Genomic DNA, 22430 nt, shown 5'->3' with positions numbered 1-22430 from the left:
TGATTCTAGTGCATATTTGGTTTTGTAACTTTAAGTTCACATAAAATTATTTTCTGTACCTTGTTTTACCAAATAAGATGCTTCTACTTATATGACCATGCCCTTATTTTAGGTACCACTGGGTAAGAGAGACCTCTGCCAATTAAACTATGATACGTTGCTGATTGATTATAAGATATATCCTATATTCAGAGATGTAAAAACATGTGGGTTGTGACATAGGGAAGTATGTATTTCCTGGTAGAGAGAGGGACTCTATTTTTTCCATTCCAGCTTATAAAATTGGTTCAAATAAAAGTTATTCAAATAGATTAGGCTGAGATCAGAGCATGTTTGTTTTCATTTTGTTTTCCACCAGTGTACTCTTAGTCTTGTCCCATTTGAATGTGACTGCTGGGTTCTGAGTGAAGTGGAGGTTAGTGGGAAATGTACAGTTTAAATGAACACATGGAATATGGCAACTGTGTGATGTGCAGAAGAAACATTTAAAAACAGTGCTCATGATCAGAGCAATGTCATCTAGCATTTTTTTTTTTTCCACTGGGAAGTAACAGTGAACTCTTAGCAGCAACCCGTTATGGAATACTGTGCTTTATCATAGAAGAAATATGAATGTCACTGCATGACAAATTGTGGTCGCAGCCACCAAACAAGGGTAAGATTTGCATGTATTCAAACAAAGAAACATAGGGAAAAACCCCATATTATATTAAAATATAATATGTCAAACATACATATAGAGAAAATAGACTGCATTTATTTAAAAATAATGTTTTTAGTTAGTATTCTTTATTAGATGTTAAGATTATTACCACATTTATTAGATGTTAAGATGAATATTTTGTAGATAACTTGGTGAAAGTTCATGAATATTTCCTTAGGATAAATTCTAAATAATGGAAATTTAGGTTCTAATCCATATTACCCACCCAACACACTTGGAAGTTTGTGACTGTATCCACTTCTACCCATGTGATAGAATTCTGAGATGACATCATGATCTTTGTATTATTTCCTTCTCTTAAGTATGGGTATCTAACCAGCTTCTAACCAATACATGGCAAATGTGATGGGAGGTTGTGTTATCAATTTATTTCTCAGCTCTGAGTGCACCTTTCAAAATATTTTCTGTGATGACTGATAGAATTTTTTAAGCATTTCATTTGGTAAGAATTTGGCATTTGTAAGTATTTCTATGTTTAGTATTTTCATTTCTATTTTTGTGTTTTTAAGAAATTTATAGAAATTTTCAGTTTTGGGGCACTTGGGTGGCTCAGTCATTTAAGCTTCTGCCTTTGGCTCAGGTCATGATCCCTTGGTCCTGGGATTGAGCCCCCATTGGGATCCCTGCTCAGCAGAGAGCCTGCTTCTCCCTCTGCCTCTGCTGCTCCCCCTGCTTGTGCTCACTTGCTGTCTTTGTCAAATAAATTAATAAAATCTTTTTAAAAAAAAATTTCAGTTTCTTGTATGATTTCTTTTGTTGGCACTATGTTTATGATATGTGTGTTTTCTTTTAAAACAGTACAGTTTAGTTGAATGTTCTGTGACAATGGAAATGTTACGATTTCTGTTGCGTAAAATAGTGCCCATTAGCCACATATGGTTACTGAGTACTTGAATTGTGGCTAGCGCAACTGAAACATTGAATTTTTTAAAAAGATTTTATTTATTTATTTATTGATGAGAGATAGAGAGAGGAAGAGACATAGGCAGAGGGAGAAGCAGGCTCCTCGCAGGGAACCCAATGTGGGACCTGATCCCTGGTCCCCAGGATCAAACTCTGAGCTGAAGGCAGATGCTCAACTGCTGAGCCACCCAGGAGTCCCAAGGAACTGAATTTTTAATTACTTTAAGTCTAAAATGACAAGTAGCTACCATATTAAATAGCACAGTTTATTTAAACTTTATTTGCTAATTTTAGTATTTTGTGCCTACATAGATTCTTTTTATGTTAAAAGTGGAATCTAAATTCATTATCTAGGTGTATAGTAAACATGTGATCTAGTTTTTGACTACTTTTCTGCTCATTTTCTATGACTTTTTCTTCTAGTTACTGTTCAGTGTTTCTTTTTCTTCCATTTGTGATACTTCATTTCATTCAAAGACATTTATACTGTGCTTAGAGCTGTCTTCAGATCTTATGGCTGCCTCTTTCTAGTTTTTAGCTCACCTCCTTAGTCCTTTTCTGAATCTCTGATATTTTTCAGTAAGATTTTGCTAAGAAACATTTCATGTTTTTACTATATCTGATTTAACACATCTTAATTCATGTATCTGTTTCTCTCTCTACCCATTTTTTTGGATACGTTTAAAGTATAGACTTCAATGCACTTTTAATTTTAGTTTTTATTAGGTTGTTTATCTCTGAAGAGTTCTTTATATATCCTGGGCATTGATCTTTTGTCAGATATGTTTTCCTAATATTTTCTCCCAATTTTGTAACTTGATGATTCATTTTCTAGACGGTGTCTTTTGGTAAGCAGGAGTTATTAAATTCACTGAAGTTTAATTTATCAATTATTTTTCTTTTATGGTTAGTGCTTTTTTGTGTGTCCTGTTGAAATTTTTTAAAACTTTACTTGTTAACTCTAGGTCAGAAAAATATTGAGAGCTTTGTGGTGTTAGCTTATATGTAGGTTTTATCCAACTCAAATCAGTTATAGTGTGGGGTAAGAATTGAGGTTTGTTTTTTTCCCCCCCATATGGATATATAGTTATGCCAGCACCTTTGGAAAGACTTTTCTTTTCTCATTGGATTCCACTGATAGCTTTGTAGAAAATAAATAAAAAAAAATTAAACCATCACATTATAAGTGTTGATCTATTTATAGATTGATCACTTATTTTTAATTGGTATGCCGTTCACTTTCACTCTTTGTGAAATAGACACAATTTCTGATAAGATAGATAATGTGATAGATTTGCTAGCATTTTTCTAGAGCCTAGAACATCACCTGGAACTGCTGAATAAATGATAGAGAGTGATCTCTAGTTGATAGTAGGTAGAGATTGGTTTTGTAGTTGGCTTTTATATTCATTATGTTAAATGAAATGAATTATTTCCAACGTTTTCCATGATGGAAAATAGTTTATTTACATTAGTAACAAACCGTTCTTTGAAAGTTTGAATGAACTCAGCTCTAAAATAATTTTTAGGGCATTTCTTGTTTTATTTTTCCCTATGCACATTTTAAAATTTAAATTCAGTTAATTAACATATAATGTTATTATTGGTTTCAGAGTTAGAGGTCATTGATTCATCAGTCTTCTTTAATACCCAGTGCTCATTATATCACATGCTATCCTTAATATCACCCAGTTACTGCATACCACCACCCCACTGTGACCCTCAGTTTATTTCCTATGATTAAGAATCTCTTATGATTTGTCTCCTTGTATGATTTCATTGTTATGTTTTTCCTCTCTTCCCCTGTGATCCTGCTTTGTTTCTTAAATTCCACATGAGTGAGATCATATGATAATTGTCTTTCTCTGATTAACTCATTTCGCTTAGCATCATATTCTCCAGTTCCATCTACGTCATTGCAAATGGCAAGATTTCATTTTTTGTTGGATGAATAGTATTCCATTGTGTGTGTGTGTGTGTATGTGTGTGTATATATATATACACACACGTGTATACATGTGTATACACACACATACACACACACACCACATCTTCTTTATTCTTTCATCTGTTGGTGGACATCTGGGCTCTTTCTGTAGTTTGGCTATTGTGGGCATTGCTGCTATAAACAGTGTGGTATAGGTGCCCTTTTGGATTTACCCCTGTATCTTTGGGGTGAATACCCAGTAGTGCAATTGATGGGGTTTTAGGTTAGCTCTATTTTCAACTTTTTGAGGGACCTCCATACTGCTATCCAGAGTAGCTGTACCAGTTTGCATTCCCACCAATAGTATACAGAGGTTCCCCTTTCTTCACATCCTCGTCAACATTTGCCATTTCCTGACTTGTTAATTTTAGCCATTCTGACTGGTTGTGAAGGGTATCCTGTTGTGGTTTTGATTTGTATTTCCTTGATGCCAAATGATGTTGAGCATTTTTTCATCTATCTGTTGGCCATTTGTATGTCTTCTTTGGAGAAATATCTGTTCACGTCTTCTGCGCATTTCTTGATTGGATTATTTGTTTTTAGGGTGTTGAGTTCCATAAGTTCTTTATGGATTTTGGAGAGTAGCACTTTATCTGATATGTCATTTGCAAATATTTTCTCCCATTCTGTCGGTTGTCTTTTGGTGTTATTGACTGTTTTCCTTTGCCGTGCAAAAGCTTTTTATCTTGATGAAGTCCTGATAGTTCATGTTTGCCTTTGGAGATGTGTCTAGTAAGAAGTTGCTGTGGCTGAGGTCACAAAGGTTACTGTCTATGTTCTCTTCTAGGATTTTGAAGGATTCCTGTTTCAAATTTAGGTCTTCCATCCATTTTGAGTCTATTTTTGTGTATGGTATGAGGAAGTGGTCCGGTTTCATTTTTCTGCATGTGGCTGTCCAATTTTCCAAATACCATTTATTGGAGAGACTGTCTTTTCCATTAGATATTCTTTCCTGCTTTGTCAAAGATTGGTTGACCATAGAGTTGAGGGTCCGTTTCTAGGTTCTGTATTCTATTCCATTGATCTGTGTGTCTGTTTTTGTGCCAGTTCTATACTGTCTTGATGATTACAGCTTTGTAATAGAGTTTGAAGTCTGGAATTGTGATGCTACCAGTTTTGGTTTTCTTTTTTTCAACAGTTCTTTGGCGACTCAGGGTCTTTTCTGGTTCTCTACACATTTAGGATTATTTGTTCCAACTCTGAAAAAAGTTGATGGTATTTGATAGGTATTGCATGAAAAGTATAGATTACTCCAGGTAGCAAAGACATTTTAACAATATTTGTTCTTCCAATCTATGAGCATGGGATGTTTTTCAATTTCTTTTTGTTTTCCTCAGTTTCTTTCATGAATAATCTATAGTTTTCTGAGTACAGATCCTTTGCCTCTTTGGTTGGGTTTATTCCTATGTATCTTATGGTTTTGGGTGCAGCTGTAAATGGGATTGACTCCTTAATTTCTCTCTCTTCTGTCTCATTGTTAGTGTATAGAAATGAAACTGATTTGTGTATTGATTTTAAATCCTGCAAATTGCTGAATTCCTGTATGAGTTCTAGCAATTTTGGGGTAGATTCTTTTGGGTGTTCCATATAGAATATGATGTCATCTGCAGAGAGTGACAGTTTGACTTTGCCGATTCAGATGCCTTTATTTCTTTTTGTTGTCTGATTGCCTAAGGCTAGGACTTTTAGTAGTATATTGAACAGCAGTGGTTAGAGTGGATATCCCTGCCATGTTCCTGACCTTAGGGGAGAAGCTCTCAGTTCTTCCCCATTAAGAATGATATTTGCTGGGATGCCTGGGTGGCTCAGCAGTTGAGTGTGTCTGCCTTTGACTCAGGGCATGATCCCATTTCGGGATCAAGTCTCACATCAGGCTCCCTGTGAGGAGCCTGCTTCTCCCTCTGCCTATGTCTCTGCCTCCCTCTGTGTTTCTCATGAATAAATAAATAAAATCTTAAAAAAAATGATATTTGCTGTGTTTTTTTTGGTAAATGGCTTTTATGATATTGGGGTATTTTCCCTCTATCCCTATGTTGTGAAGAGGTTTAATCAAGAAAGGATGCTGTAACTTGTCAGAAAGAAAATGGTCTTTCTGCATCTATTGAGAGGATCCTATGGTTCTTGTCCTTTTTTTTTTTTTTTTTTTTTAATTAATGTGGGGTATCACATTGATTGCTGATGTTGAACCACCCTTGCAGCCCAGGAATAAATCCCACTTGATCGTGGTGAATAATCCTTTGAATGTATTGTTGGATCCTATTGGCTAGTATTTTAGTGAGAATTTTTACATCAAAATTCATCAGGGATATTGGTCTGTAATTCTCTCTTAGGTGGGGTCTTTATCTGGTTTTAGGATCAAGGTAATGCTGGCCTCATAGAAAGAGTTTGCAAGTTTTCCTTCCATTTCTATTTTTTGAAAATAGCTGTTTTGTGAAACATCACAAATTCCTGTAGTTTCTGTTTGTGCCGGAAGCTTTTTATCTCCTCCTTTAAATGATATCCTAGGTGGATAAAGTATTCTTGGCTGCTTATTTTTTCTCATTTAGCACCTTGAATATATCATGCCAGTTCTTTCTGGCCTGCCAGGTCTCTGTGGATAGGTCTTCTGCCAATCTAATGTTTCTACCCTAGGAGGTTATAGACCTCTCTTCCAACTGCTTTCAAGATTTCCTCTTTATCTCTCAGATTTGCAAGTTTCACTATTACATATTGGGGTATTCACCTATTTTTATTTATTTTGTTTTTTTAAAATAATTTTTATTTATTTATGATAGTCACACAGAGAGAGAGAGAGAGAGAGAGGCAGAGACACAGAGGGAGAAGCAGGCCCCATGCACCGGGAGCCCGACGTGGGATTCGATCCCAGGTCTCCAGGATCACGCCCTGGGCCAAAGGCAGGCGCTAAACCTCTGCGCCACCCAGGGATCCCTATTTTTATTGATTTTGAAGGGAATTCTCTGTGCCTCCTGGGCTTGGTTGCCTGTTACCTTCCCCAGATTAGGAAAGTTCTCAGCTATAATTTGCTCTAATTTACCTTCTGCTCCTTTCTCTCTTTCCTCTTCCTCTGAGATCTCAATTCTAATACTGTTTCAATTTATGATATCACTTATATATTGAATTCTGTCCTCATGATCCAGTAGTTGTTTTGTCCTATATATCAGTAATTCTGTCTTCTGCTTCATTTATCCTAATTCTGTCTTCTGCTTCATTTATCCTAGCAGTTAGAGCCTCCATTTTGATTACATATAATTAATAGCATTTCTGATTTCGACTTGATAGATTTTAGTTTTTTTATTTCTCTAGAAAGGGAGTCTCCAGTGTCTTCTGTGATTTTTTTCAAGCCCAGCTAGTATCTTTATAATCATTATTCTGAACTCTAGTTCCAACATCTTACTTATGTCCATACTGATTAGGTCCTTGGTAGTTTATACTGCCTCTTGTTCTCTTTCTTGAGGTGAATTTTTCCATCTTGTCATTTCTATCCACAGAAGAATTGGTGAATGAGAGAACAAAATACAAAATGGCAACAACAACCCCAGAGAAATATATGTTAAATCAGAAGAGACCTGAAACTGGGTGCGGGGCGGGGGGAGGGCAGAGAGAAAAGCGTATAATCAGACAGGTAAACAGAATAGAGCAATGCACTGGATCCTGTGTGTATTTTGGTCTGTTAGAAATCTAGATTTCAAAAATTTAATAAACGAACATATGTGTACAAAAAAATTAAGTACAATGAAAGTATAAAATGTAAGTGTAAAAATGAAAATTTAAAGGACCCCCCCCCCAAAAAAAGAAGCAATATAAACAGGGGAACAGAACAGAACAATACTCTATATCCTGATTGTATTTTGTTTGCCTTGTTAGAAGGAGCTATATCTCAAAGTTCTAAGGAAAGAAAAACATGTATTTACAAAAATAAAGTTAAATACGTTGAAAGGGTAGGAAGTGACTGTAAAGATGAACATTAAAAATTACTTTAATAAAAAAAAAAACCAAAAAAGCAAACATGATCATACAGCTGAAGAGAACAGAGCCATACACTAAATTCTGGATGTATTTTGGTCTGTTAGAAGAAACTGCATCCCAGAATTGTAAAGAAAGAAAAACTTATGTATATACAGAAATAAAATTAATGAAAAGATAGAATGTACTGTAAAATTGAAAATTAAAAAATCTTTTTTAAGAGAAAATTCATGATGCTTTTTAAAAAAATTTAATTTATTTATTCATGAGAGATACACAGAGAGAGATAGAGGCAGAGACATAGGAGACTCCATGCAGGGAGGCTGATGTGGGACTTGATCCAATGCAGGGGTTATCTCATGACCCATGAGATCACGACCTGAGTTGAAACTAAGAGTCATTTGCTTAACCAGCTGAGTCATCCAGGCACCCCTGTTTGTCTCCTAATATAGCTTTGCTTACGATTGATTGATTGATTGATTGATTGATTGATTTTATTTATTTATTCATGAAAGACACACAGAGAGAAAGAGAGAGAGACAGAGACACAGGCAGAGGGAGAAGCAGGCTCCATTCTGGGAGCCCAATACAGGACTCGATCCCAGGACTCCAGGATCACACCCTGAGCTGAAGGCAGGCGCCAAACTGCTAAGCCACCCAGGGATCCCCACTATTTATTTTTTTAAAAATTTTGTTTCACATGTGTTTTTCTTCTGTATACTTTATTGTTTTTTCTTTGTTCTTTGGTATTATTGGAGAGCTTAAAATGTCCTATACTTTACACATCTTTTTTCACCATAGTTAATTTTGCTCTTTATATTTTAGTGTGCTTTTCAGAAATTTATTTAGAACGTGAAGCATATGCTTTCTAAAAATTAGCCAATTCTTTCTTCATATAGTGTTTTTAAGGAAACTTTTTTCATAGATATATTCTGAAATGTGTACATAAATCATAAATTTAAAGCTTCAACAGTTTTCACAAAGTGAACAATCACATGAAATGCACAAATGTAGAATACTGTCAGTATTCCAAAACCTTCCCTGTGTGCCCTCCTGGTCTCTCTCCTTCACTCTCTTCTCCCCAGAAATTATTACTGTCCTGGAGTTAAATAGTATATGAGTTTTTTGTGTTTGGCTTCTTTCAGTTAATATTTGTACAGTTCATTTCTGTTGTTACATGTAGACATAGTTTGACCATTTTTATTGCAGTATACTCTGACTATATCATAATTGACTTACCCATTCTATTATTGATAGATATTTGGGTAATAGTTTAGGGCTATTATCCATTCTGTTATTGATTAATCAATCTATTGATTGATACTTGGATTATTTCTAGTCTAGGACTAGCCTAGTTCTACTAGAACTAGTAGTGTTGATGTGAACATTTTGGTGCACACACATATATTACTTTAAAAATATTGGGCACGCTTGGGTGGCTCAGTGGTTTCAGTGTCTGCCTTCAGCTCAGGGTGTGATCCTGGAGTCCCGGGATCAGGTCCCACATTGGGCTCCCTGCGTCTCCCTCTGCCTGGGTCTCTGCCTCTCTCTCTTGTGTCTCTCATGAATAAATAAACAAAATCTTTTAAAAAACTATATATATATATATCCAAAATAGTAAGGAAACAGGCCCAAATACGTGGCCACTTGAATTATGATAAACGTCACATTATAGAGCAGTGGGGAAAGAATGAGTCTGCTCAGTAAGTAGTGTTGCATCAGCTGGATCTCCCCTCACCTCCTCTATGTTGTTGACAAAATTTGGTCTATATGTTTCTTTTCTTTAAAAAATACTAAAAGGCTTTATTTTTTGAGAGTGGTTTTATGTTCACAGAAATTGAACTCATGGTACAGAGATCTTAGAGACCCTCTCTCTCTCCCAGTATGCAGTTGCAGTATACTCTGCATTTTACTTGAATATGGTACATTTGATACACTTGGTGAACCAATATTGATATTAATAAAGTCTATATTTTTACATTAGGGTTAGCTCCCTGTGTTATATAGGTCTATGGATTTGGCAAATGCAAAATGTCATGTATCTACCATTATAGGATTATACAGATTAATTTGTAAATTGTGCTCCCTGATTCATCCCTTTTGGCATCTCTTGAGCCTCTGGCACTCATGGATCTTTTTACTGTCTCTGTAATTTTACCCTTTCCAGAATGTCATATAGTTAAAATTATATAGTATATAACCCTTTCACATGATCTTCTTTTACTTAGCAATATGCATTTAAAGTTCCTCTGGTGCTTTTTATGGTTTGATAGCTCCCCACTCACTTCTTTCTTTCTTTCTTTCTTTCTTTCTTTCTTTCTTTCTTTCTTTCTTTCTTTCTTTCTTTCTTTCTTTCTTTCTTTCTTTCTTTCTTTCTTTCTTTCTTTCTTTCTTTCTTTCTTTCTTTCTTCTTTCTTTCTCTCTCTCTCTCTCTCTCTCTCTCTCTCTCTCTCCCTCCCTCCCTCCCTTCCTAATAGTTTATTTTTTATTTATATTTATTTATTTTTTAAAAAATATTTTATTTATTCATGAAAGACACACGGGGTGGGTTGGGGGGCAGAGGGAGAAGCAGGCTCCATGCAGGGAGCCCGACGTGGGACTTGATCCTGGGACTCCAGGATTGCACCCTGGGCTGAAGGCAGGCGCTTAACCACTGAGCCACCCAGGGATTCCCCAATAGTTTTATTTTTTAGAGCAATTTTAGGTTCACAATAAAATTGAGGGGAAAGTACAGAATATTCCCATATATTCCCTACTCCCACACATGGACCATCTAACCCACTATCAGTATCTTGCACCATAGTAGTACATTTGTTATGATTGATTAAACCTCTGTTGACATGTTATTACTCAAAATTATTATTACTCAAAAATCCATAGTTTACATTAGGCTTCACTTTAGGTGCTGTACATTCTGTAGGTTTTGACAAATGTTAATGACAGATCCCTATAGATTGAAGTATTATATAGTTTCACCGTTCTAAAAATCCTCAGTGCTTTGCCTGTTCGTCATTGCTTCCTCTCTAACCCCTGCATCCACTGGTCTTTTTATTGTCTTTTTATTTTTGCCTTTTCCAGAATGTCAGTGTGTAACCTTTTGAGATTGGCTTCTTTCACTTAGTAATATACATTTAAGTTCTTTTCATGACTTGATAATTTAACACCGAATAGTATTCCATTGTCTGGATATATCACAGTTTATCCATTCACCTACTAAAGTACATCTTGGTTTTCTCAGGTTTGGAAATTGTGACTACAACTGCTGTAAGTATCCACATGTAGAATTTTGTGTGGGTGTAAAATTTCAGCCTTTGGGTAAATACCAAGGTGCACTATTGTTGGATTATATGGTAAGAGTATGTTTAATTTTGTACAATACTGCCAAAAGAAAAGTTCTATCCATTCCTTTTCCTCATTCATAAGGGTTTTCATTTCTTTCCTTATTTTTATCCTTTGCCTTTCTGTTTGCATATCCTTAGAATTTCTAGTCTTATTAACGTAGAAGCTTAGTGCACATATGTATCCACCTATACTGTTTACACATGTATGTACCCATGAGAAGTAGAGAATGACTCACTAGGCTGAAGTAGATTGAGGCCTTTCTGGGAAAGAATCTGTAAGTAGATGCATGAAAGAGAACTATTAAGAATTTTGACTTGGGCATAGGAGGCTAATGACAATACAATTAATGAAAGCAAGAATTCTTTAAGGTGCTAGGTAAAATTTCAGTGAACCATGTAATTGTTTTGGTGCATTAAATTGTTGATAGATGCCTAACTTTTAAGTATAGAAAGAAATATCACTGTAACAGAGGTAAAATATATTTTGCTATTTTGTTCATGAAGTATTTTATTTTCTACAGCGGTCTAGATATAAATCTTAGGTCCTATTTTTATTTCTATGCTAGCTTAATACAAAGAATAAGGGAAATGTTGCATGCTTTTTATTTTGTGGAAAACAAAGTTTATTTCTTAAGGTCCCACTACCATTTTTTCTTTACTTTATTAGACTATAGAACATGTTTAGTTTACAGATAAATGCCATTTGGTATCCCAGTATGGGTTATCCTCATTCAAAGATATGCAGCATCTCTTAAAGTTCTCATGTGTGGTAGCTAATTGGTTCACTTTACCTGTTAACTGACAGGGTAACTACAGCATCATTCTATAGTCTGTAGCTTCTTGAACAGTCTCTTGACATAATGCCCAACAAGGGAAGTCATGATTTCCTACTGATCAGTATGACTTTGACAACAGTCCAGATTATATCAACTAGAGGAATTCAGTGACAAAAACTTACTACAGTGAGCTTAGTCCACCTGCATAGTCCCTGCAAGACTGCCCTCATTTCAAATGCCAGCTACAAGTTTTGGCTCCCAGGCTCACCTTTGCTTCAGATTTGCTGGGTACAAATTCTGGGGTTCCCAGGGACTCCTCAGGTTTGATAATTCAGTATAATGGCTCAGAGACTCAGAAAAGCACTGTACTTGTCATTATAGTTTTATAATAAAAGAAGAACTGGGTAGCCCTGGTGGCTTAGCGGTTTAGCGCCACCTTCAATCTGGGGCGTGATCCTGGAGACCAGGGATCGAGTCCCATGTCGGGCTCCCTGCATGGAACCTGCTTCTCCCTCTGCCTGTCTCTCTCTCTGTCTCTCATGAATAAATAAATAAAATCTTAAAAAAAAAAAAAAAAGGGAAGAAGAACTGCATGGGGCAAAATCTGGGAGGAACCCAAGTTTGAAGCTTCTGGTGGTCTCTTCCTAAGAAATCATGGACAGCATTACTTACTTCTGGCTAAGAGGCATTTGACAGTACCCAAAGAGTACTGCCAACCAGGGAACCTTTGGTGTACAAAGTTTATATTGTGATTCTGTCACATATTACCTGCATAGATGACCTTTAGTCTTCAGCCCAGAATTCTAAGAGGTCTGGGCTAATAGATTTAATCTCCAGTTCCTCTGGAGGGCAGAACTGATATGCTTATTCCAAAGTCTCCATTGTAAATCACCTTTTTAGAGTCTCTGGTGCCTAAATGCCCCAGGCAAACAAAGATATGCTTGTCAGGCAGGACATTCCAGGGGCCTCGAGATCATCCCCTGGTAGTGGGGCAAAGGCCAAACCTCTCTTGGTAAAGTTAACTCTTCAGTACATACCTATTCAAACAAAGGATGTATTGTTTGCAGCTTACCATGTAGCTCTTTGAAAGTCTTAAGTTAAAAAAAAATATGATTTCCTCTTTTTGCTCAAATTACAAATATTTAACTTCTTTCTTTCTCAAATTTGTGCCCCTTTTGTTGGAACAATCAGACCAGCCACTTATGTAGTTTAATTTTATTTGTATTGCATCACATATGTGTTTATGGTAAAGTACCCATTCTGTTCTTGTATTCTTTCCAAAAGTGCTTATTTTTCTCCCAAACTAGTAGATCATACTTTTATACCCACAAAGGAAATATTCACCTATACTTTTTACCAGCTGTAATCTGTATAAACATTCTGGAAAACATTTAGGAAAGGTTTCCCAGAAAAAAAAAGTGCTTTAAAAACCATGCTGAAGGAGCTTGGACTATATAGGCAGTGAGGAGCACTCAAAGCTCTTTGGTTGTGGTTATGACATACAACAAATTATTTTAGAAAGTCAGTTCTAGTGGAGGTAGAGTAGAAATAGTTTGAAAGAAAAAGTTAACCTATTAGCAAGAAGGCCAGTTAGGACCCTATTAGTGTTATCCTTGCTGAAGATAATAAAAGTAATAAGGGATGGTTTATGAGAAAGTTACTATGAGAGATGATTTCATCTTTTAAAAAATTCTTGCCCCTTTCATAATCTGTACATATATTAACAACTTAAACTTCTTAACAATTTTTTAAATGTTTTTATATTACACAGTTTCTTGGGATAATTCCATGTGTTTTCTATTTATATCTATTGGCTTGCATTTATTTATTTATTAAATTTTTATTAAAAAAATTTATTTTGAGAGACAGTGAGTAAACATGCCTTCAGGATTGGGAAGGGGCAGGGGAAGAGGGAAAATAGTATCTTAAGTGGGCTCCACACTGGGGTGCAGATCGCAGGACTTGGGGCTTGATCGCTGGACTCTGAGATCAAGAACTAAGCTGAAATCAAGAGTCGAGTGCTTAACCGACTGAACTACCCAGGCACCCCTATTTATTTTTTAGAAAGAGAGCGCATGTGCTTGAGCACGTGTTGGGGCAGGGGGAGGGGCAGAGAGAGAGGGAGAGAGAGAGCATCTTCAGTCTCCATGGCCAACATGGGCTGATGTGGGGCTCGATCTCACCACACTGAGATCATGACCTGAGCCAAAAATCAAGAGTTGGATGCTCAACCAGTTGAGCCACCCTGGCACTCCTGGCTTCTTTTTATTGGTCTCAAAACTGTGCTGTTCATTTTATTTAGTAAACCTTTGTTGAAGTGAGAGCATACTCCTCCAGAGTACTGTGATAGATGCTGAAGATACAATGATATGTGTGTGATTTTATTGACCTGTAAAAGCCCACAGTTCAATTCGGTAGACAGAGGAAAATCCTGTGGTAGAAGGAAGCACAGGGTGCTCTGACAGAATGTTGAAGGAGCACATAACCTCGAATAGAGATTAGGAGAAGATTTCTGGGTACATGACCTGCTAGCATAGAAAAGCAGTTAAGAACATGGGCTCTGGAGCCAGAATGATTTTGGATTCTTGGTTTCTTGCTGTGTGACTTTGGGCAAGTTCTAAACTTCACCTTTAAAATGGGAATCAGGACACATCTTTGTGGTTCAGTCAATTAAGCAACTGATTCTTGATTTTGGTTCAGGTCATGATCTCAAAGTCATGAGATCAAGCCCTGTGATGGGCTCCACACAAAGCATGGAATCTGCTTGTGATTCTCTCCCCCTCCTCTTGCCCCTCCCTACTGCTGTGTGTGTGCCTGAGTGTTGTCATGTGCACTCTCTAAATAAATAAAAAAGTAAAATCTTTAAAAAAGAATAAAATGAGGATAATAATAGTCCCTACTTCATAATATTGTTATGAGACTAGAATGGCTTGATATATGTAAAGTACTTAGAAAAGTGCCTGTGGTATAGTTTTTAGATGTTTTACCTCTTCTTTCTCATGTTTTGTTTTGTGTTGTTTTTTGTTTTCATGGATACATGATTAGCACTCAGTAAACATTTGGATACAACTAGATGAAATTATAATTACCTTTCTGTTTTCTTAGAAGTCTTTAAACAGCTCTCCTAAATGCACTTTACTGTAAAAGGATTGTTTTTGTGTATTTAGATCCTTCTTAACCACAAGTCATAAACTGGTAGGCTCCCGAAAGTGTAAGCTCTTCTATTACTTAAGAAACGCTGAGTTTGCTTGAGGATGAGGATGTGCTCCCCAGTTCATCATAATTCTTATCAACTAGTCCCTGTTTTCTTACACCTAGTCCTGTTCAGCTTCATGGTCTGGCCTCCAGGTATTTGAGTTTGGGACCTCCACACTAGACCCTGACACTAGCTCTTCCAGGATAAAAACCTATTGATCTCTTTTAAATCTCAAACACTTGATAGAATGGCTGTGAGTTATTGACATCAAATGAATGTTTCTTGAATAAATGAATAATGCCTCAATTATGAGATGAAAAAGAAGTCTGGGGATCCCTGGGTGGCGCAGCGGTTTGGCGCCTGCCTTTGACCCAGGGCGCGATCCTGGAGACCCGGGATCGAATACCACATCGGGCTCCTGGTGCATGGAGCCTGCTTCTCCCTCTGCTTGTGTCTCTGTCTCTCTCTCTCTGTGAGACTATCATAAATAAATAAAAATTTAAAAAAAAAAGAAAATAAAGAAGTCTGGCATAAAGAACTTTGATTATTCCATGAGGGTGAGTTGACTTTCATTTTATAGAATTATGAGGGAATTTTGGTAAAAGTAAGACTGACAATATACCAAAAATAATAAAGAACCTATATTTCCTAGAGAAATTTTGTTAATAGATTTTCTAACTTGTCATGTGGCACTTACCAGATTTATACTAAGGTTGATTTTAATTGTAGTAGTATGGGTTGAAAGAGCCATTTGAAGCTATTTATATTTTGATTAGCTAATGATATAGTTGTTGAATCATCATTGGTAAATAATGTAAATCAAATCATTGTTTTCAAAAGGAGATAATAATCTTGCCTTTTTGGTGAGCTAGATGGATGAGTTTTGTAGAATGATTATGTACTGATTAGAAGAATATTTAGGGTACAGAAGCATTGAATAATCTTAACCTAAACCAGAAGTTAGACTCTAGGAATGAAAAAGAATGAAGAGTAGTATCCAGGTGAGTGGAGATTTCCATTTTGGGGGGATTGGTAAAATAAAGCCGTGAATTTTAGGGGATTTATTGAAAGCACAATTAAATAAGCAGATATAAGTTACTATATTGAATATTCTCAAATGGTTGGGGCTGTGTGGGGCTATCTGCTCAGAAAATGTTTTATGTGAGTAGAATAGTCCAGAACAGAAAGATGGAGATTATTCTTTTCTTGTTTAAGTATTCCCTTGATGTATTTTTCTTTACTTTAATGAATAGATGTTGCCAGTTGCATTCCCAATGACACTGGATTCATTTTCTTCTTCATTGTGGTCTTAAGTTATCATTTTACTTACTGCTAAGAGGTTCCTTTCTGTGCTTTATAACTTTGCAGTTTCTGTTTTGTTTTTTATGTTTCTAATTTCAAGCCCTTTTGCATTATTTTCTTTGCTTATACATTTATAACAATTTGGTTTCCAATTACTTCTGATTCATAGACACATAAAATACCAATTCAAAGTCCATCATCTGGTGTGTTACCTTTTTGCCATTTCCACAAATTTTTGGTCAATAGAAAGTTACATGTAGTTACATGTCTCCTCTAGGATGTTTCAGACGGTATTCCAGTGATGGGATTATGTTTTTATAAGTAAAACTTGATGACACACTATAATGTTTCATTAATAATTATTTGGGGGCAGCCTGGGTGGCTCAGCGGTTTAGCGCCGCCTTCAGCCCAGGGTGTGATCCTGGAGACCTGGGATCGAGTCCCACATTGGGCTTCCTGCATGGAGCCTGCTTCTCCCTCTGCCTGTGTCTCTGCTTCTCTCTCTCTCTCTCTCTCTCTCTCTCTCTCTCTCTCTCCCCATCTTTCATGAATAAATAAATAAAATCTTAAAAAAATATTTGGTATATTATGTCTACTATTTTACCTTTTATTCATCTAATTTAACCTGGTGGAAGATAAAAAGATTAATTCACTATATGTTCCACTTTAAAGCTTCCAGGGTTTTGCAGTTAAAATTTTGTATTTAAAAGTGAGATAGCTTTTAAGAATTTGTTAGAAGTGTTTTAGAAACAACTTCGGTAATTTAAGTTGAACTATCTTTCTGTAGAAAGATTGACAGGTAATGGCTAGTTCTATCACTGCATTTAATGCTTTTGCTAATGACTTAAAATTAAGGTATTATTTAGGCATATTGGCCTAAGCTTATATTATCATTGGTTCCCCAGTTTGTTTAATGCTAGCTAGACTGCTAGCATTAGTAGGCAGTCAGGAAATAGCTACCTAATAAACACTGATGGAAATTTTATTTTTATTGAAGTGTTATCCAATAAATTCTCTCAGAAAAACTTAGATTAGCACTTCTTACATAAAAATACCAGTGCAGGGACGCCTGGGTAACTCATTGGTTGAATGTCTGCCTTCTGCTCAGGTCGTGATCCTGGGGTCCTGGGATCGAGTCCTGCATCAGTCTCCTGATGGGGAGCCTACTTCTCCCTCTGCCTATGTCTCTCTCTCTGTCTCTCATGAATAAATAAATAATCTTTTTTTTTTTTTTAAGAATACCAGTGCAGCTCATAAATAAGTTATACTTAAAATATGGAAGAGGAAAAAACCAAAGTAGCTTAAAATTATAGGACGTTCTATCTTGGAATGTAATATCAGAGACAAGAGAATAACAAAATGAGTTTTTAAAATACCTATTATTTAAGTTATTAGAATAACCTAACTTTTCAAGCCATGCTATTTTAACAGTGTATATTGAAACTCTTTTTGGCTCCTTGGTTAACTATTCCTTCCTTGGAGACTCTGCCTGACTTAAATTCTCTCAGACTGCCCATCACTCTTGTTGAATACAGCTTCCCTGTGTTTGGTTTGATCTGTTTATTACAATGGGTTTTCCATTTCTTTGTAATTTTTAATTCAGTGACTTTCTTCTGATTTAGTCACTTTCACTTTGGCAACTTATTTCTGGCTACTATTCCTACTTTAAAGTTTTAAGTGCAGACATATTCCTTTCTAACCACAACTTACATCTCTTAAAAACTTGTGAGACATTTCATCAACTTCTCTGCCATCTAGTAAATTGAGATTGTGCCCTCCTCTTCAACTATATCTGGGGCTTATTAGCTTTAGGGGCGCATGGTTCTCTTTCACTGGGCTTATCATCTCAGCCAAGGTGGCTCTTTTTTTTCCCCTGAACTTCCTACATTCTCTAGAGTTCTTAGTTTCTCAAGGTAGAAGTTGACATCATTGATTTGTGACCTCTTTTTTTTTTTTTTTGGTTAGTCATCTAGTACAATAAATTTTCCTAAGTGTACTTTAGCCACATCCCTCAAATCTCAGTTACTGTTTTATCATCTTCCTTCCATTTGAAATATTTAAGTTTTCTCTTTTAATTTCTTCTTTTATTCATGGGTTATTTACAAGTGTGTTAAGTTTCCAAACATTGAGGGGCTTTCCCAGATATCTTTTTCTTGATACTTAATTTAATTCATTGTGATCAGAAAACATACTTGGTGTGACTTTGATTTATAAATGTGCTCTATGTACTTGGAAAAATATTTTTTCCTGTTGTTGGATAGAATGTCATGTAAATGTCAGCTAGGTCAGGTTGTTTCAGTGTTGCTATAGTGTTCCATATACTCACTCATTTTCTGACTGGTGTTCTTTAAGTGTTGCTGTGTAAACTGGGGAGACCTTGGACCCTGGGGCCTCAACCCAGCCAGACAAAGGAATTGCTGAAGATTCTTGATCTTGTAACAAGAATTAATTCAAATTCAGACTGCAGCACAGCAGATAAGTAACATATACAGGAAAGTTTATTAAGTGAAAAGTAGAGATGAGAGCCCATGAGCTTGAATAAGAGACAGTGGGAGAGAGAGAGAGAGTCAGAGACGGAGAGAGAGTCAGACAGAGACAGAAGCAGAGACAGAGTTGCATGTCCTGGAGTTTGAGTTTCTACCTTTTATTGACAGTTGTTAACCAGGGGGTAGAATATTACTTGGGATGAGGATTTCTTGGGAGCAGGTTTTGGGCGTTTTCTTCCTTATGTGGTCATCCACAAAAGGCCTCCAAGTTTCTGGCCTCCTATGTCAGCCATCTTGGGTTTGCTTCATGTGGCTTTGTTTTGGATGGTGCCAGGACTGGCCTCTGACTTTCCCAAGAGCTGACCATGACTTCCTTTTTGCCAATGTCCAGGTGTCCTGTTAGAACCTAACTAACTGCCTACTCTAACATATGTGTTTTCAAGACATCTTTATCTCTACTGAATGTTTTTTTCTACTTGTCGAATCATTTATTTGGAAAAGAGTCTTAAATGATCCATGTATAATTGAGGAGTTTTGCCTTATTTTTATTATCTACTCTGTTAATTTAAAAAAATGCATTTTGAATTATTACTATTTTTGGTGAGGTGCATATACACTTAAGATTGTTATAGGTCCTTTTTATCTCTGGCAATATTTCTTGTTCTTGTCTTCTTTGTCGAATATTAATATAGGCTAGCCACTTCAGCTTTCTTTTCATTAGTGTTAGGATTTAATATCTTTTCTCTCATTGTACGTTTATCTTTCTGTCCATCCATCCAGCTTTATTGAGGCATAATTAACCTATAACATTGTGTGAGTTTAATCTATCCTTCTGCTTTCAATCTTTATATACAAAGTGGGTTTATTGTAGACAGCCTATAGTTAGTTGGTTCTGATTATTTTTTTCCTGACAATTTCTACATGGGGTGCTTGTACCATTTAAATTTAATGTAATTATTACTGTGGCTTGGTGTGGATCTACCATCTTGCTACTTTGTATTTGCCTGTGTGTTCCTATTTCCATTTTTCCCTCTTACTGTCATTTGGATTACTTGAGAATGTTTTCATTTCTTTATAGCTCCACTTTAGGCCCATTAGGTATACATCGTTGTTTTATATTTTAGGAGTTAGCCTAAGATTTATAATATATCTCTTTAGCCTTTCACTGTTTATCTTTAAATAATATTGTATCACTTTATAGTTGGGGTAAAAAACATACAACAATATCATTCCATTTCCTGTCATATATTTTGCTTCCAAAAGCATGTTATAAACTACACAGTACATTTTAATATATTTGCTTTAATTAGTTATCTTTTAAAGAAATTAACAAATATCTTATTCTATTTTTCAACCATTTCTTTTTTCTTTTTAACAGTCATCTTTTATTGGATGTTAATTCTCATATAGGATATGAAAGGATTTATTCTATTGTTCAACCTTCCCTTCCCTTCCCTTCCTTTCCCTTCCCTTCCCTTCCCTTCCCTTCCCTTCCCTTCCCTTCCCTTCCCTTCCCTTCCCTTCCCTTCCCTTCCCTTCCCTCTTTTCTTTCTTTTCTTTTCTTTTCTTTTCTTTTCTTTTCTTTTCTTTTCTTTTCTTTTCTTTTCTTCTTTTCTTTTTTTTCTTTTCTTTCTTTCTTTTCTTTTCTTTCTTTCTTTCTTTTCTTCTTTTCTTTTCCAGTCATCTTTTATTGGATGTTAATTCTCAATTAGGATATGAAAAGATTCAGGTGCCAGGGAAAAGTCATGGTCAGGAATGCAGAATGTGCCTCCACACTGGGCCTTCTTCAGTGGTACTTTTGTAGCTGCTCATGTTTAAGTTCCTGGTAGCAATGACAGTAGTTGAAAAGCCCATAGCTGCCAGCACCATAGAAATCTCAGTGATGCCCCCTTTTCTTATATTGACGTCCTTGTTGTTGTAGTACCAGTAGTAACCTCTGTAAAGTGCTCCAGCAGTGCCTGTAGGGGTGAAATTCTGCATTAGTATCCAGCTTGGCAGCCCTCCTAGTTTGTCATCCATGAACTTCATCTCCTTCACTGGTACATATGACTCCATCTAGGAGTCATGGGTGTCTGTTTTATCTAGTTTTCAGCCATTTCTGAAGCACTTCAGAAATTTTTTGTTTAGATACAGGTTTTTGTTGTTTGTTTATATCATATTTCTTCTACTAGAAGACTTTTAAAATCTTTTGTAGGATAGCCTGGTGGAAATTCATTTTATCAGATTTTGTCTGTTGGAAAAAAAATTACTTTGCCCCCATTTTTTATTTTTTATTTTAATTTTTTGTATATTTTTTTATTGGAGTTTGATTTGCCAACATATAGCATAACACCCAGTGCTCATCCCATCAAGAGCCCCCCTCAGTGCCTGTCACCCAGTCATCCCAACCCCCTACCCACATCCCTTTCCACCACTCCTTGTTCGTTTCCCAGAGTTAGGTGTCTCTCGTTCTGTCACCCTCACTGATATTTTCACTCATTTTCTCTCCTTTCCCCTTTATTCCCTTTCACTATTTTTTATATTCCCCAAATGAATGAGACCATATAATGTTTGTCCTTCTCCCATTGACTTATTTCACTTAGCATAGTACCCTCAGTTCCATCCATGTTGAAGCAAATGGTGGGTATTTGTCATTTCTAATGGCTGAGTAATATTCCATTGTATATATAGACCACATTTTCTTTATCCATTCATCTTTCTCAATGAACACTGAAGCTCCTTCTACAGTTTAGCTATTGTGGACATTGCTGCTATAAACATCGGGGTGCAGGTGTCCTGCCATTTCACTGCATCTGTATCTTTGGGGTAAATCCCCAGCAGTGCAATTGCTGGTCATAGGGCAGTTCTATTTTTAACTCTTTGAGGAACCTCCACACAGTTTTCCAGAGTGGCTGTACCAGTTCATATTCCCACCAATAGTGCAAGAGGGTTCCCCTTTCTCCACATCCTCTCCAACATTTATTTCCTGTCTTGTTAATTATCATCCTCACTGGTGTGAGGTGGTATCTCATTATGGTTTTGATTTGTATTTCCCTGATAATGCCCCCATTTTTTAAAGATATTTTCATTTGTTAAAGATTTTTGGGTTTATAGTTTTTCTATTAGTACTTTAAAGCTGGTATTCTATTACCTTCTGGCTTATGTAATTCATGTCAAAGAGTCTGCTGTTGTTCTTATTTTTATACCTCTGCATGTAAGTTTTGTTCTTTCTTACTGGGGTTTGACTATACTTCTTTTTCTTAAATCCTTTTTGTTCTCTAGGCTTCTCTTGGGGTATGTACATGTGCAAATGTGTGTTTAATTTTGCAGTACTCTGAGGCATTATTCCTCCAAATTGTTTCTTGTTTCCTTATCACTTTCTTCTTTTAAAATCACACTCCAGTTGTACGGATGTTATATCTTTTTAATCTCTTGGCTCTTTAATTCTCAGTTTCTTCTCCCCCCCTTTTATTCTTTGTGTTTCAGTTGGAAGAACTGATACAGTTTTCTTCTTCAAGATTCTCCCTCAGTGATTCTTTCCTTTGTTGTGTTCAGTCTGCTATAATCCCATTGATTATTATTTCCATTGATTAGCATTCTTTTTATCTAATACCTTTTTTTATATTTTATATTTCTACTTGTCTCATTTTTATAGTTTTCATCTCTTTGTGCAGAAATTCCACATTTGTTCATACATGTTTTTCACCCTTTCCTTTAAAATATTAAGATTATTTTATATTATTTATTTATTTTTTTAAGATTTTATTTATTTA

At 36.0% G+C, this 22430-nt stretch overlaps 1 protein-coding gene and 1 pseudogene across 6 annotated transcripts in view; one reads left to right on the top strand and one right to left on the bottom strand.

Annotated features, from left to right (window-relative positions):
• The window catches only part of RNGTT (RNA guanylyltransferase and 5'-phosphatase), a 362295-nt gene that overhangs the window by 167972 nt on the left and 171893 nt on the right, over window positions 1-22430 (top strand). The window lies entirely within an intron of this gene.
• On the bottom strand, window positions 20465-20733 carry LOC112658632 (ATP synthase subunit f, mitochondrial-like; annotated as a pseudogene).

This window comes from Canis lupus, chromosome 12 (assembly GCF_003254725.2).
Source record: "Canis lupus dingo isolate Sandy chromosome 12, ASM325472v2, whole genome shotgun sequence".
Classification (NCBI taxonomy): Eukaryota; Metazoa; Chordata; class Mammalia; order Carnivora; family Canidae; genus Canis; species Canis lupus.
The sequence above is the reverse complement of the archived record's forward strand: the minus strand, read 5'-3'. Positions and strand labels throughout refer to the sequence as shown.